This window comes from Bufo gargarizans, chromosome 3 (genome assembly GCF_014858855.1).
Source record: "Bufo gargarizans isolate SCDJY-AF-19 chromosome 3, ASM1485885v1, whole genome shotgun sequence".
Taxonomy (NCBI): domain Eukaryota; kingdom Metazoa; phylum Chordata; class Amphibia; order Anura; family Bufonidae; genus Bufo; species Bufo gargarizans.
This window is the reverse complement of record NC_058082.1, coordinates 261409923-261425644: the sequence shown is the minus strand read 5'-3', so window position 1 is coordinate 261425644 and position 15722 is coordinate 261409923. Positions and strand designations below refer to the sequence as shown.

The following is a 15722-nucleotide window of genomic DNA, read 5'->3' as shown; positions in this document are numbered from 1 at the left end:
TTTAATCTGGCAGAGGTCCTTTCCAAGGTTCCTCGTTCCTCTGTCAGTAGTAAACGCATAAGATTGAGAGAGCTTTCTGTCAGTGTTTTTTCCCACTTTAATAGTAGCTCAGGTGTTTGGGATCTAATGGCAGGGGAAATAAAAATCCGTAGTCCTTTGGGGACAATTTCAGATTTTATGTAATTTTCTAGAGACTGAGTCTCCCACCAGGACTTGATATTATCCCTGTAACACACGTATAGTTCTTTAAACACGGATTTGAGGTTACCTGGTGTATCTATACAGTCAATGTTTTGATCTGAAAAAACTTGAGTAGCCTCAGCCAACCATTGGTCAGTGTTAATCGGACCAGACAAGAAACTAGCCATTCTAAACAGAAATAAATTCACAGTAGAAAATATAAATACAATGTAGGAATATAAACTGCGTGTCACTGAATAATTATCCTACTTAAAACATAACTTTTAGTAATTATTAATTAAAAATAAGTCCCACAAGAAACAATGTGTATGTTTTGATACCTGCACAAGTGAAATAATAAGGACTTAAGTACAGTAGGACCCAAGGGCTAATACATAAATAATCTCATATGCTCAGATTTGGACCAACATAGTCCCACTCACGGTTTGATGGTATTTTCTTATATGGAAATAAACCACGACAGAACAGGTGTAGTGGGAAGGTCCACAGGCATCTTGGTTGAGAGAATTTGAAAATAGAGCGATATTTTCTATTTGCGGGATGGAAAAGGCAGAAGGTGGGGAGAGAAATATCCCTATCAAACTATATAATCCTGCCTAAAAGCGGAGAAATCTCCCGCCTAAATGCGGGAGAATCACCTCCAGAGGAGGCGACCCCACTTATCGGTGGCTTTCCCTATTATCCTGTCCCTGTAAAAGTAGCTCCCAGTGTCTGTACAGCCAAAAATTGAAGTAATTTGAAATTCCCAACGCGTTTCCTCCAATACAGTTGTGACCGGATTCATCAGGGGAAAAAAGAAGATGTAAATATATTGTATAGATGTGGCATAATAGCCCTCAGCAACAATGGCTCTTCTGTTGATAAATCCAACTGGGTAATGCAGTCCAGGGATCTCTCTGTGACTGCACCTCTATATATACGCTAAAGTAAACTGGACAAACTTTAGATGAATTAATTACCTCATGGTGTGTATGATAATCGGCGTGCGTTCCACCGCCAGCCAGGCAAAACCGGAAGTGCGTCAGGTCACGTGCGCCAACCGCTGCTATTGGCCGGCGGTGGAACGCAGGCCGTGGATGAACCGCATGAAAACCGGAAGTATGTCACATACACCGGAAGTGACACATGCGGAGCGCTGAGGCGCATGGTATATGCGTTCCAAGATAATCACCAGCGAATAAACATACATGGAAAGGAATAATAGAAAAAAATACTATTTGAAATTTAAAGATACATAGTCAATGGACGTTATTAGATGAATGGTTGTCAAGTGAAGCATATATGAGTTGATTAAAAAGGAGGGTTGGATTAATAGTGTGGGAGATTAAATAGAAACAGGAAGGAACATTATATTGTCATTACTTATGACTAATAGAGTCCTAACAACCGATAAAGATTCCATTTAAATAAAGATATTACAAAGTAGACCTATTGCGGTCTGATGCCTTCATTTGTATAGTCCGAAAAAAGATAAACAGTAATTTTGATCAATGCAATGAGGTATATCAAGTTATCGAAATGGATATCCTATATTTTATATCAATTGGACCATGACCACAAAGAGATTTATGATGAGAGCATGGTAGAATTGATGATATATAAGACTAAATAATTATAAAGTAACGCCATTCAAACGCCATACTCAGATAAAGCAACTAAATGACAAAATTTCGTTGAGTCCGGACGGGCTCACAGTTTTTAAACGGTAAGGTCCATTCGGACTCTTTTTGTAGAATTCTCTTGTCGAGGTCACCCCCTCTGGGGGATGGACGAATGACCTCAACAACGCAGAACTTCAGACATTTTGGATTTCCACCATGGAGATCATGCACATGTCTAGAGATGGTAGTGTCCCTTTTGTGCCTTATGTCTCCAAGGTGGTCTCCAATTCTTCTTCTGAGTTCACGTTTTGTTTTGCCGACATACTGAAGTTTACATACACAGATACAGAGATAGACTACCCCAGTTGTTTTGCAATTTGCAAAGTCCCGAATAATATAGGTTTTGTTGGTAGTGTGGCTTGTAAAGTTTTTAGTTTGGTATATGTATGGGCAAGCTATACACGATCCGCATCGGAACATACCCAGAGGTTTTCTATCTAGCCAAGTGCCTATTTGTTTGGGCGCTGTGTAATGACTATGAACAAAACGGTCACCTAAAGATCTACCCCTCCTGTATGTTATGGCTGGTTTTGATGGAAGTATATCATGGATATCAGGGTCCAGCAAGAGCATATCCCAATATTTTTGGAAGATATTTCTAACTTCTCTACTACAGGTGTCATATGTCCCAATGATGCGAAAAATGGGATCCATATCAGTTTTTTTAGGGTTGGGTGACAAAAGATCCGTTCTGTCTTTACTCAAGGCTGACCTGAAGGCCCTTTTTAAGGGGTAATCAGGATACCCTCTTTGATTAAACCTGGTTTTAAGGTCTTTAGCTTGGCTGAAGAAATCACTCTGGGTAGTGCAATTTCTGCGGACTCGCAAATATTGCCCCTTAGGGATACCACACTTGAGATTTTCAGGGTGATGGCTTTCCCACCTAAGCAAACTATTAGTTGCTGTGGGTTTTCTGTGAGTCCTTGTAGTGATAGTCCCATTCTGTAGGGTGATAAAAAGATCCAAAAAGGCCAGACCTTGGTTATACACCTCACAGGTGAAGTGCATACCTATATCGTTCTTATTTAGATCGGCCAGAAAGTCTGAGAATAGTCGTCTGGGGCCACCCCAGAATATCAGTATATCATCGATATAGCGGCCCCAGAAGACTATTCTCGACGTCCAAGGGCATTCATCTGCAAAGACTACAGTATCCTCCCACCAGCCCAGGAACAGGTTAGCATAAGTGGGGGCACAAGCGCTCCCCATTGCCGTGCCCCTGAGCTGGTGGAAGAAACGGGCATCAAAAAGAAAGTAATTATGTCTGAGGATGAAATCCATTAATTTCAGAACAAAGTTACTATGCGCATGATATTGTGTACCACGGCTCCTGAGGAAATGATTTATGGCATACAGTCCCTTGTCATGTGGGATATTGCTATATAAAGCCTCTACATCAATAGAGGCTATGAGAATATCATCTTCAAGATGTATACCGTCTATCTTGCTCAATAGATCGGACGTATCCCTAATATAAGAGGGAAGGGCTGTGACATAATCTCTCAAGATCTTATCAATGTAGATACCCGCATTTTGTGTAAGGGAATTAATACCTGAAACAATGGGACGTCCTTTTAATGGGCTTAGTCCTTTATGGATTTTTGGAATAGTGTAAAAGGTGGCAATTTGGGGGTGTGGTACAAGTATGAATTTAACTTCATCATTTGATATTACTTTATTATCTAGGGCTTCTATCAAGATGATTTCAAGGTCCCTAGTGAAATCATCTGTAGGGTCGGCCCCAAGAATCTGATAGTAATTTTTGTCATTTAAGATGGTATTACACATTCGTTTGTATTCTTGGTGGTTCATAGCCACCAAATTGCCACCTTTATCAGATGGTTTCAAAATAATATCATGGTTTGATTGAATTTGCATCATGGCCTCTATTTCCTTTTTATTCAGATTTGAACCGTTTTTAGGCTGTTTATTGTCCAGTTTTTCTAGCTCTTTAGTTACTATTGTCAAAAATAAGTCAATAGAGCTATTTTCTGTTGGGGGAGGGAGTTTAATCCCTGGACTGCATTACCCAGTTGGATTTATCAACAGAAGAGCCATTGTTGCTGAGGGCTATTATGCCACATCTATACAATATATTTACATCTTCTTTTTTCCCCTGATGAATCCGGTCACAACTGTATTGGAGGAAACGCGTTGGGAATTTCAAATTACTTCAATTTTTGGCTGTACAGACACTGGGAGCTACTTTTACAGGGACAGGATAATAGGGAAAGCCACCGATAAGTGGGGTCGCCTCCTCTGGAGGTGATTCTCCCGCATTTAGGCGGGAGATTTCTCCGCTTTTAGGCAGGATTATATAGTTTGATAGGGATATTTCTCTCCCCACCTTCTGCCTTTTCCATCCCGCAAATAGAAAATATCGCTCTATTTTCAAATTCTCTCAACCAAGATGCCTGTGGACATTCTCTCAACCAAGATGCCTGTGGACCTTCCCACTACACCTGTTCTGTCGTGGTTTACAGATGATTTCACTAGGGACCTTGAAATCATCTTGATAGAAGCCCTAGATAATAAAGTAATATCAAATGATGAAGTTAAATTCATACTTGTACCACACCCCCAAATTGCCACCTTTTACACTATTCCAAAAATCCATAAAGGACTAAGCCCATTAAAAGGACGTCCCATTGTTTCAGGTATTAATTCCCTTACACAAAATGCGGGTATCTACATTGATAAGATCTTGAGAGATTATGTCACAGCCCTTCCCTCTTATATTAGGGATACGTCCGATCTATTGAGCAAGATAGACGGTATACATCTTGAAGATGATATTCTCATAGCCTCTATTGATGTAGAGGCTTTATATAGCAATATCCCACATGACAAGGGACTGTATGCCATAAATCATTTCCTCAGGACCCGTGGTACACAATATCATGCGCATAGTAATTTTGTTCTGAAATTAATGGATTTCATCCTCAGACATAATTACTTTCTTTTTGATGCCCGTTTCTTCCACCAGCTCAGGGGCACGGCAATGGGGAGCGCTTGTGCCCCCACTTATGCTAACCTGTTCCTGGGCTGGTGGGAGGATACTGTAGTCTTTGCAGATGAATGCCCTTGGACGTCGAGAATAGTCTTCTGGGGCCGCTATATCGATGATATACTGATATTCTGGGGTGGCCCCAGACGACTATTCTCAGACTTTCTGGCCGATCTAAATAAGAACGATATAGGTATGCACTTCACCTGTGAGGTGTATAACCAAGGTCTGGCCTTTTTGGATCTTTTTATCACCCTACAGAATGGGACTATCACTACAAGGACTCACAGAATACCCACAGCAACTAATAGTTTGCTTAGGTGGGAAAGCCATCACCCTGAAAATCTCAAGTGTGGTATCCCTAAGGGGCAATATTTGCGAGTCCGCAGAAATTGCACTACCCAGAGTGATTTCTTCAGCCAAGCTAAAGACCTTAAAACCAGGTTTAATCAAAGAGGGTATCCTGATTACCCCTTAAAAAGGGCCTTCAGGTCAGCCTTGAGTAAAGACAGAACGGATCTTTTGTCACCCAACCCTAAAAAAACTGATATGGATCCCATTTTTCGCATCATTGGGACATATGACACCTGCAGTAGAGAAGTTAGAAATATCTTCCAAAAATATTGGGATATGCTCTTGCTGGACCCTGATATCCATGATATACTTCCATCAAAACCAGCCATAACATACAGGAGGGGTAGATCTTTAGGTGACCGTTTTGTTCATAGTCATTACACAGCGCCCAAACAAATAGGCACTTGGCTAGATAGAAAACCTCTGGGTATGTTCCGATGCGGATCGTGTATAGCTTGCCCATACATATACCAAACTAAAAACTTTACAAGCCACACTACCAACAAAACCTATATTATTCGGGACTTTGCAAATTGCAAAACAACTGGGGTAGTCTATCTCTGTATCTGTGTATGTAAACTTCAGTATGTCGGCAAAACAAAACGTGAACTCAGAAGAAGAATTGGAGACCACCTTGGAGACATAAGGCACAAAAGGGACACTACCATCTCTAGACATGTGCATGATCTCCATGGTGGAAATCCAAAATGTCTGAAGTTCTGCGTTGTTGAGGTCATTCGTCCATCCCCCAGAGGGGGTGACCTCGACAAGAGAATTCTACAAAAAGAGTCCGAATGGACTTACCGTTTAAAAACTGTGAGCCCGTCCGGACTCAACGAAATTTTGTCATTTAGTTGCTTTATCTGAGTATGGCGTTTTGAATGGCGTTACTTTATAATTATTTAGTCTTATATATCATCAATTCTACCATGCTCTCATCATAAATCTCTTTGTGGTCATGGTCCAATTGATATAAAATATAGGATATCCATTTCGATAACTTGATATACCTCATTGCATTGATCAAAATTACTGTTTATCTTTTTTCGGACTATACAAATGAAGGCATCAGACCGCAATAGGTCTACTTTGTAATATCTTTATTTAAATGGAATCTTTATCGGTTGTTAGGACTCTATTAGTCATAAGTAATGACAATATAATGTTCCTTCCTGTTTCTATTTAATCTCCCACACTATTAATCCAACCCTCCTTTTTAATCAACTCATATATGCTTCACTTGACAACCATTCATCTAATAACGTCCATTGACTATGTATCTTTAAATTTCAAATAGTATTTTTTTCTATTATTCCTTTCCATGTATGTTTATTCGCTGGTGATTATCTTGGAACGCATATACCATGCGCCTCAGCGCTCCGCATGTGTCACTTCCGGTGTATGTGACATACTTCCGGTTTTCATGCGGTTCATCCACGGCCTGCGTTCCACCGCCGGCCAATAGCAGCGGTTGGCGCACGTGACCTGACGCACTTCCGGTTTTGCCTGGCTGGCGGTGGAACGCACGCCGATTATCATACACACCATGAGGTAATTAATTCATCTAAAGTTTGTCCAGTTTACTTTAGCGTATATATAGAGGTGCAGTCACAGAGAGATCCCTGGACTGCATTACCCAGTTGGATTTATCAACAGAAGAGCCATTGTTGCTGAGGGCTATTATGCCACATCTATACAATATATTTACATCTTCTTTTTTCCCCTGATGAATCCGGTCACAACTGTATTGGAGGAAACGCGTTGGGAATTTCAAATTACTTCAATTTTTGGCTGTACAGACACTGGGAGCTACTTTTACAGGGACAGGATAATAGGGAAAGCCACCGATAAGTGGGGTCGCCTCCTCTGGAGGTGATTCTCCCGCATTTAGGCGGGAGATTTCTCCGCTTTTAGGCAGGATTATATAGTTTGATAGGGATATTTCTCTCCCCACCTTCTGCCTTTTCCATCCCGCAAATAGAAAATATCGCTCTATTTTCAAATTCTCTCAACCAAGATGCCTGTGCACCTTCCCACTACACCTGTTCTGTCGTGGTTTATTTCCATATAAGAAAATACCATCAAACCGTGAGTGGGACTATGTTGGTCCAAATCTGAGCATATGAGATTATTTATGTATTAGCCCTTGGGTCCTACTGTACTTAAGTCCTTATTATTTTACTTGTGCAGGTATCAAAACATACACATTGTTTCTTGTGGGACTTATTTTTAATTAATAATTACTAAAAGTTATGTTTTAAGTAGGATAATTATTCAGTGACACGCAGTTTATATTCCTACATTGTATTTATATTTTCTACTGTGAATTTATTTTGAATAGACTGTCACCTAGAACCCATGCGTGAAAATCGCACCGCATCCGCACTTGCTTGCGGATGCATGCGATTTTCACGCAACCCCATTCATTTCTATAGGGCCTGCGTTACGTGAAAAACGCACAAAGAGGAGCATGCTGCGATTTTCACGCAACGCATAAGTGATGCGTGAAAATCACAGCTCGTGTGCACAGCCCCATAGAAATGAATGGGTCAGGATTCAGTGCGGGTGCAATGCGTTCACCGCACGCATCGCACCCGCACGGAAAACTCGCCCGTGTGAAAGGGGCCTTACGTGTCCCAAATTGGGTGGGAAAAAGTCAAGATGGGAATGCAAGAAATGCTTTCAATGACATTCGGCAGCCAAGTTGTTCATATGCTGTAAGCATGTTGTCTACTAATTCAGCATGGTTTGCAGCTCGTCTGTTCCCAAGGAAGTTCTGCACTACTAGCACAAATGCATCCCAAGCTGCAGATGCACTCGCTTTGTCAGATTCTTGCGCTGATCATAATTAGTGCATCTGCCACATATATAGAAGAAATTGTCTTGATCGTTAACACATTTGCGTTTATCCACCTTAAGTTTAAAAAATGATAGCACTATAACAGATCACTTTATCAAAATCTGTCCAGCTTGCCTTCTATACTTATTACTGACATCAGCCTGAGTGCGTCCGAACAGGTCTGGACATGTCAATTGCAATATCTCCAATATAATGCATTAATATTATAACTGAATGGGCTTTGCATGTATAACTTAAAATCTAGGCATGTCAGGCAAATTCCGAGTTCATATTTAGAATCAGTGCGTTCATTTTAGTATAAATCACATGTTTTTCTCTCAGTAGCAAAATCATTGTTGCGCGATGTTATAAAAAATGACAAGTTGAGAACAGAAACTCAAAATGCTTTGGAAATGTCAGAAAAGAGGAGAAGAAGAATTGTCGAGAGAGAGTGAGAACAAGAGTGTTATTGTGGAAGATGTATCACCAGTTAAATGTCCTATTACCACAAAACTTGTTTTAGATGAAGAAACAAAATAATTGTTGGTAAGGGTCTACAAGAACTTGGTCACAAAACTGAAACCCCATCACATTGAAGGTGTCCAGTTTGTGGGATTCTTGCTGTGAATCTGTGAAATAAACCAATAAAGAGAGAGGCTCTGGGTGTATTCTGACCAGTGGCGTAGCAAGAAATGACTGGGCCCACAGAAATTTTTTGAATGGAGCCCCCCTCCCACAGTAATTTTTTCTCAACCCCTTTCTTTCATGCCGCCCCCAATGTGGCTAGTAAAGATCGCTTTCTCAGACCAGGGCCAGCAGCTGTTCCATCCGTTTTATACACTGTCTATACTGCCACTGTATATAATTTCATTGTGTAATACTGTTGAGGGGGCCCTGACAAAATCTTTTAGTCCTCCTCCTCCTGGATGGGCCCCTTCTGGGTCAGGGCCCCAAAGCAGCCGCTTACCATATAGTTATGCCCCTGATTCTGACTCACTGTATGGGTCTTGGAAAGACAATACAGGTGGTATCATTTTTTCACACTGTACTTCTGAGTGACAAGCTGGACTTTTTCACAGCTCTAGTGGTTTGTCCTTTCAACAGAGTTTTGAATTGGACAAATGAATTTGAAAAATGGCAGGATGGCCTCGATGATGATAAAGCTTTAGGGGTTTGTAAACTAGCTACTGTCAAGTGTCCACAAGAGTGGGGATTCATGCTACAATGATGGCATGATAATGGAGGAGTGTTGAGCATTGGCTATGAGATGTATCGAAACCTCAAGGAAGGAATGGGAAGAGTGAAAAGCTCAAGGAGACGTACCTGAAGACCTTGTTGATTGAGGCCCAGACTTTGTGGTATGTGATGTAGGCCATATTCTTAAAAATGAGGCATCTGCTGTTTCTAAGGCTATGAATTCTATAAGGACAAAAAGAAGGATACTCTTGACTGGAACCCCACTTCAGAATAATTTGGTGGAATATGACTGCATGGTTAACTTCATGAAGGAAAACTTGCTTAGCTCTATTGAGGAATTTCAGAATCGCTTCATAACTCCAATACACAATGGGCAATGCGCAGACTGCCACCAAGGTAGATGTCAGAGTAATGAAGAAACAGGCTCACATTCTGTATGAAATGCTAGCAGGTTTAGTGCAAAGAAGAGACTACATGGCTCTGACAAAGTTTTTACCACCAAAGTATGAGTATGTCTTATCTGTTCGGATGACTCCTGTTCAGCGCAAACTCTATTGCTACTATTTGGACAATATAGCTGGTGGACGTGCATGAGGCAAATCTGGAACCAAGCTTTTCCAGGAGTTTCAAGTTTTATATAGGATCTGGACTCGCCCTTAGTGCTTGCAGCTGGAAAAAGGGTTTGAGTCTTGAGATGACCTCTTCCAGTTTGTCCACAGACCACTGCAAGCCCAAGCTGTGGAACTACTACACAAAGCTTGGAGATGCCTACATGGAATGTAAGGTCTGCAGGAAACAGCTGTCTTCCCAAAACAGCACTGCAGCCATGCGGGAGCACCTCGTGAGGAGCTGGACTATATTAGTAAAGAAAATAAGGGTTACTTTGAAGAGGACAGCATGTAGGAGTTTATAGCGTGTGACTCAGATGAATCCTCAATGTCCCTGAGCTCTGAAGAAGAAGCCTCAGTGGAGAAGATGCTATTTGGACATACCCTGGGGGAAGTGATCTTCATAAAAGCACCAACATATTAGCTGAAAGGTCAAATGAATGGGTCATAAAGACTTACTTTGTCTAAAAGTGGAATTGTGTCCTGCAATTCTCATAAAATCATGGAGGACGAACATAGAAGCATAATTAATATTTCAATTAAAACTCCATGGAATGTCCTACAACACTTCCATGGCTAGAACATGGATTATTTATTGAACGGACTCAAGCTTTGTATATAATGATGTTCGTTTTGTTTCTTTGCCTTTATTATTGAATTTTTCATTGTTTAATATTCCAGAGAGTTGCCCAGATACAATGACAAGCTGGTTTAAAGCTGTTTTCCAAAACCATGTGGATTTATTTTGGGATGCTACACAAGTGATCAAATTCAGGAAAGTATCAAAGGGGGATCTGGGTACTGATATATTATCAGGACTCAGTTTGGGTACATCAATTTTGAATAGGATAGACTGAGAAGGTCTTAAAGAAGACCTTTTACCTCTCCTGACATGTCTGTTTTAATAGCTGTATGCATTCCCATGTAATAACAATTTATTGCTTTATTATTTTAATTAGAAGTTATGAATGAATTGCTAGCAGTCTGCAGTAAGGGTACAGAGGGGTGTGGGGGTATATACCTTCACAGTCTGAAAATGGCAGCGCTGATTGGATAGAGCGAGTCTGTGCATGTACACACCCCCAACTAGTTACCACTCCTCTGTATTCTTACTGCAGACTGCTAGAAATTCATTCTTAACTTCTAGTTAAAATAATAAAGGAATGGCACAACATAGAGACATAAGAATAGATGTTCCTGAATTGTTATTACATGGGCAATGCATGAAGCTATTAAAACAGGCATGTCAGGAGGGGTAAAAGGTCCTCTTTAATATCAGAGACCAAAATTTGGTAGGAGGGTTGGAGCAGATACTGCTTAAAGAGGGAAGAGTGGATTTAAACACTCTAGCAGACATTCACACAATTGGACATTCACACAATTGCTGCAGATTTGCAGGGTATTCAGAAGAATGTGAATGCACTGAATGATTTGCTTTGTCATAATAATGTGTCCAAAACTATGGTTTGTGGTATGATAGGGAGCCTGTTAAGTGAACACCTAAATCTAGGACTTCAGGAAATAAAGCGAGGAGAGTGGCTAAGAATAATAGACTCTAGTCTTGTACTCCATCTCTTGAAGAAAAATGGACTAAGCTGTAAAAATCTGGCCCTTGCACAAATAAAAGGTCTTCAAAATTTGTGCAACAAAGATTAAGTTGGAAAGAATGTCATAACTCTGACCATGGACATTCCTGTACGGACTGAACCACCCACCCTGGTCTACAAAGCAATGGTACTGGGGGAGCTGGAGATGAGCAATTGCACCTTAATACACAAACAACTTCTTCTACAGAAACGTTTTCTTATCAGGGAAAGCCAAGTGTGGAAATCGATGGACCCCAACTGCTGTGACAAACTAGACCAGGCATGGCTGTGCTCTTGTACACCACAAGAGTTAAAGATGTGGATGGCAGTGCTGGTACGCACACAGGAAGCTGTCCAACTGAAAAGACCCAACTCTGGATGGAAGCAAATAATTCATGGAGATGAACTCAAAGTGCATTAGGGGTATCCTTGTTCACATGGCAAGGGCAAGTACAGTGCCTGGGGCCTCTCACAGGGTGGTGTGTGAATCTGACACATGGACTGGTGACAATCGGAGGAGAAAACATATGAGCTAACACAACTGAAAAGACCCAACTCTGGATGGAAGCAAATAATTCATGGAGATTAACTCAAAGTGCATTAGGGGTATCCTTGTTCACATGGCAAGGGCAAGTACAGTGCCTGGGGCCTCTCACAGGGTGGTGTGTGAATCTGACACATGGACTGGTGACAATCGGAGGAGAAAACATACGAGCTAACATAAAATTCAACCAAATTTCTATGGACATTATTCAGAGGGACTTGGGTGATTGGGAAGAAATGGTTTTCCAATGTTTAAAAAAAATACCACCATTTACAATTGAATTGGACACATTATTTAAGAGGGATGATATGAGAGTTTTAGAATTAGATAATATATAGAAAATATAGCCAATACTAAAAAGATAACTGAAGAATTTCAGGAGCCCTGGTGGAGTATTCCATACAATGCCTATACTTACCCTTTACTACGAACCATGTCCACAATGTTCATACTCATGCAGTTTATGTTAATATGTGTTTTGTTTGGATTATATTGCTGTGGGAAAAAACAACCTAAGAGGATAAAAGAAAGAGAGAAACACTTAAAATTAGCAGCTATACTTTAACATGAACCAGAATGTGTATTTTGTTGTGAATTAATTCAGATCTGATGTGGGGGATTGTTTGGTATACTATATATTGTTATATATGTATTATACATTATATTCACACATGGCCATTACATTGATCTAGCATTGGAGTACATTTAAAGGGGTTCTCCGGGAATTAAGAAAATGAAAATACGTAAATATTACTTTATTATAAATATATTCCCAAATACCTTTCATTAGTTATAATGGCTCGTTTTGTCTAGGGAGCAATGATTAGGAGAAACAAAATGGCTGCCGCCCTGTTAGTACACACAAAACCTGTCCTAATCACACAGCAGGACAAGTTACTTCACAGAGAGAAAGAGCTGGCTCATCCTCCTCTCTGCTCTACTGGTCAGGGATTATGATCCTGACTACAGTTTAATATGATATTTAGCTGAATCTTTGTTGGAATGGAGTTTATCAGGAGACATGAAGTACCGAGAGAACAGACTGTGGTAATGGAGACTGCACACAAGTGCTGCTGCTTATTAGCCACATCTGCTCATGAACTCCGTTGAAAGGAGGATGAGGCAGCTCTCTATCTCAGTGTTGTGAAGTAACTTGTCCTGCTGTGTGATTAGGACAGGTTTTGTGTGTACTAATAGGACAGTGGCCATTTTGTTTCTCCTAATGACTGATCCCCAGACAAAACGAGTCATTATAAATAATGTAAGGTATGTGGGAATATATTTATAATGAAGTAATATTTAAGTATTTTAATTTTCTTAATTCCCGGAGAATCCCTTTAATCAGGTGGTAAGCATAGTTACACTCAGAAGCTATTTACAACTCTTAGGTGATGTCTAGAGCTTAGATTGGAAAGATAAAGATCCTTTTGTTTAAATCAAATGCAAAAATGTAGACCTCAGGGTTTTCTAGGGCAGCAGAGACTCCCTGACAGTCAGAACAATGTATAAAATTTTCTGTCTAGAGGAGTTTCTGTCTACAGTAAAGGTGACTACTGTATGTCAGAAGCGCCTGGACAAGAATTTTCACTCCGTATTTTATATCAGTTTAGTTTTAAAAAGACCGATAGACTTATGTTTAGGTTTGAAATTTAGCTTCAGCCAATTAGATGTCCTCCAATTAGTCAATGGGTAAAAATCGTATAAGAAGGACACCTGAGAAGTTTAGAGGTGAATGAACTGAGGTAACATCATGCTGGGTATAAGTAGGTTCATTCATCATAAGAGCTATAAACCCTGCTGTATCTGGGCCTGATAATCGAACTAAAGCTTCATCTTCTCAGCCTTTTGGCTCAGATCAAGTGTAGTCTGCCCTTTGTCTGCTTTGACTTGACGGCTTAGGTCCTTTGGGTACCCCCTACCATTGGCCTTTGGGCATCGTCAAATAAATTCGGCTTCAACCACAGTGCCAAAACTGGTGTACATGCCATGCTTCGGATTTATTAAGATACTTTTTGCTCATTGCTAGACAAGAGGTCATGGCTTAGTAGAAAGAGCAAATAACCTGACTGGAGCACAGAGGGACTGGCCAAAGCCCTCAGAGCACCAGTTTGTTACTTACTGTTTCTTTTAGTTTTGGGAGAAATTAGATGACAGAAGATACAATATAGGCAGGAGAATACGGGTCTCGGCACTTGAAGAGCAGTAGTCACCAGAAGACTAGCCCTATCAACTCAGGGGAAGGGAGGAGGGACAGAAGCTGAAGGGGGTGTATTTACTGGTGCTCTGAGTGCTGTGGCCATCTCCTTGGTGCTCGAGTTAGGTCATGTGCATAAAAATAAAAATGTATTTTCCTCAGCAATGGGGCCACATAGAGTCATAGTAAGGATATTGTTTTTAGTAGAATGATCAACCCAACCAGCCTGTATGCCTAAATACGGTTGATCATGCTGACAGATGTTCTTTATAATGTTGTAATGACCGGCAACACGCACAGGGAGGAAAACAGGGAAAGCCCTGCCCAAGGGAGAGGGAAAGGTGGTGACCCCTAACTCACCTTGAAGCTGGCACCTGCCTGCCCTGACGTCCCTAGACGGGTTCCTCACCCGTGCGGCGATCACGTGCCTAAACCCTGGCTTTCCCTGAAATGAGCCCTAGATAATGAATGGGCCGGTGGGATCGCTAGTCCTCACCACTGCACTAAGAGGGAAACACCAGGGAGAGGACAGACAAACACAGACAAACACAAACACCCAGGTGGACGGCAACAATTGTCCACAAAGGTCCAACAGGGATCCGGAGGGTAGCGTTCTGGATCAACTACCAGAGAACGCAGCAACACAGCTCCAGTGGGTCAGAATAGATGTCCAGGCAGGATACTCTATATCTGGCAACCAGAGAAGTGTGAGAGGGGAATATAAGGAGGATTGGGAGTGCTGGACAAGGAACAGCTGAGAGAAGGAGCTACGGATCCCTGAGTGAGCCAAAAGGGTTTGTAAAGCAAACCCAGAAAGCTACAATAAGGAAACTTCCCTATCTGACATAGAGCGTGCAGCCAACCGCTGCGACCTCCTGACCCTGGGTACAACGGAGTCAGGCGTGGCTCTTGACACCCTCGTGACAGTACCCCCCTCTCTACGAGGGGCCTCCGGACACTCAGGACCAGGTCTCTCAGGATGAGAGGCATGAAAAATCTGGACTAGCCTGTCGGCGTTTACCTCAGACGCAGGAACCCACATTCTTTCCTCGGGACCGTAACCTCTCCAGTGCACCAGATATTGGAGAGAGCGGCGGACCCGACGAGAATTAACAATTTTGGATATCTGAAATTCCAAACTACCATCCACGACAACAGGAGGGGGTGGCAGCGGTGACGGTTCTAGAGGTGGAACATATTTTTTGAGTAACGACTTATGAAAGACATTATGGATTTTAAAAGTCTGAGGTAACTCCAGGCGAAAAGCCACGGGGTTGATGATGGCTACAATCTTGTAAGGACCAATAAACCTAGGACCCAGTTTCCAAGAGGGAACCTTCAACTTGATATTCCTAGTAGACAACCACACATAGTCATTCACTCCTAGGTCCGGACCTGGCGACCGTCTCTTATCAGCCATGCATTTGTATTTACCTCCCATATTTTTCAAGTTAGCTTGCACCTTCTGCCATACTGATGAAAGAGATGACGAAAACCGTTCCTCTTCGGGAACCCCAGAAGACCCCCCCTC

General features: G+C 41.5%; 1 pseudogene; it reads left to right on the top strand.

Moving 5' to 3' along the window:
- Positions 1-4272: 4272 nt before the first annotated feature.
- On the top strand, positions 4273-10291 carry LOC122931524 (annotated as a pseudogene).
- Positions 10292-15722: the final 5431 nt, after the last annotated feature.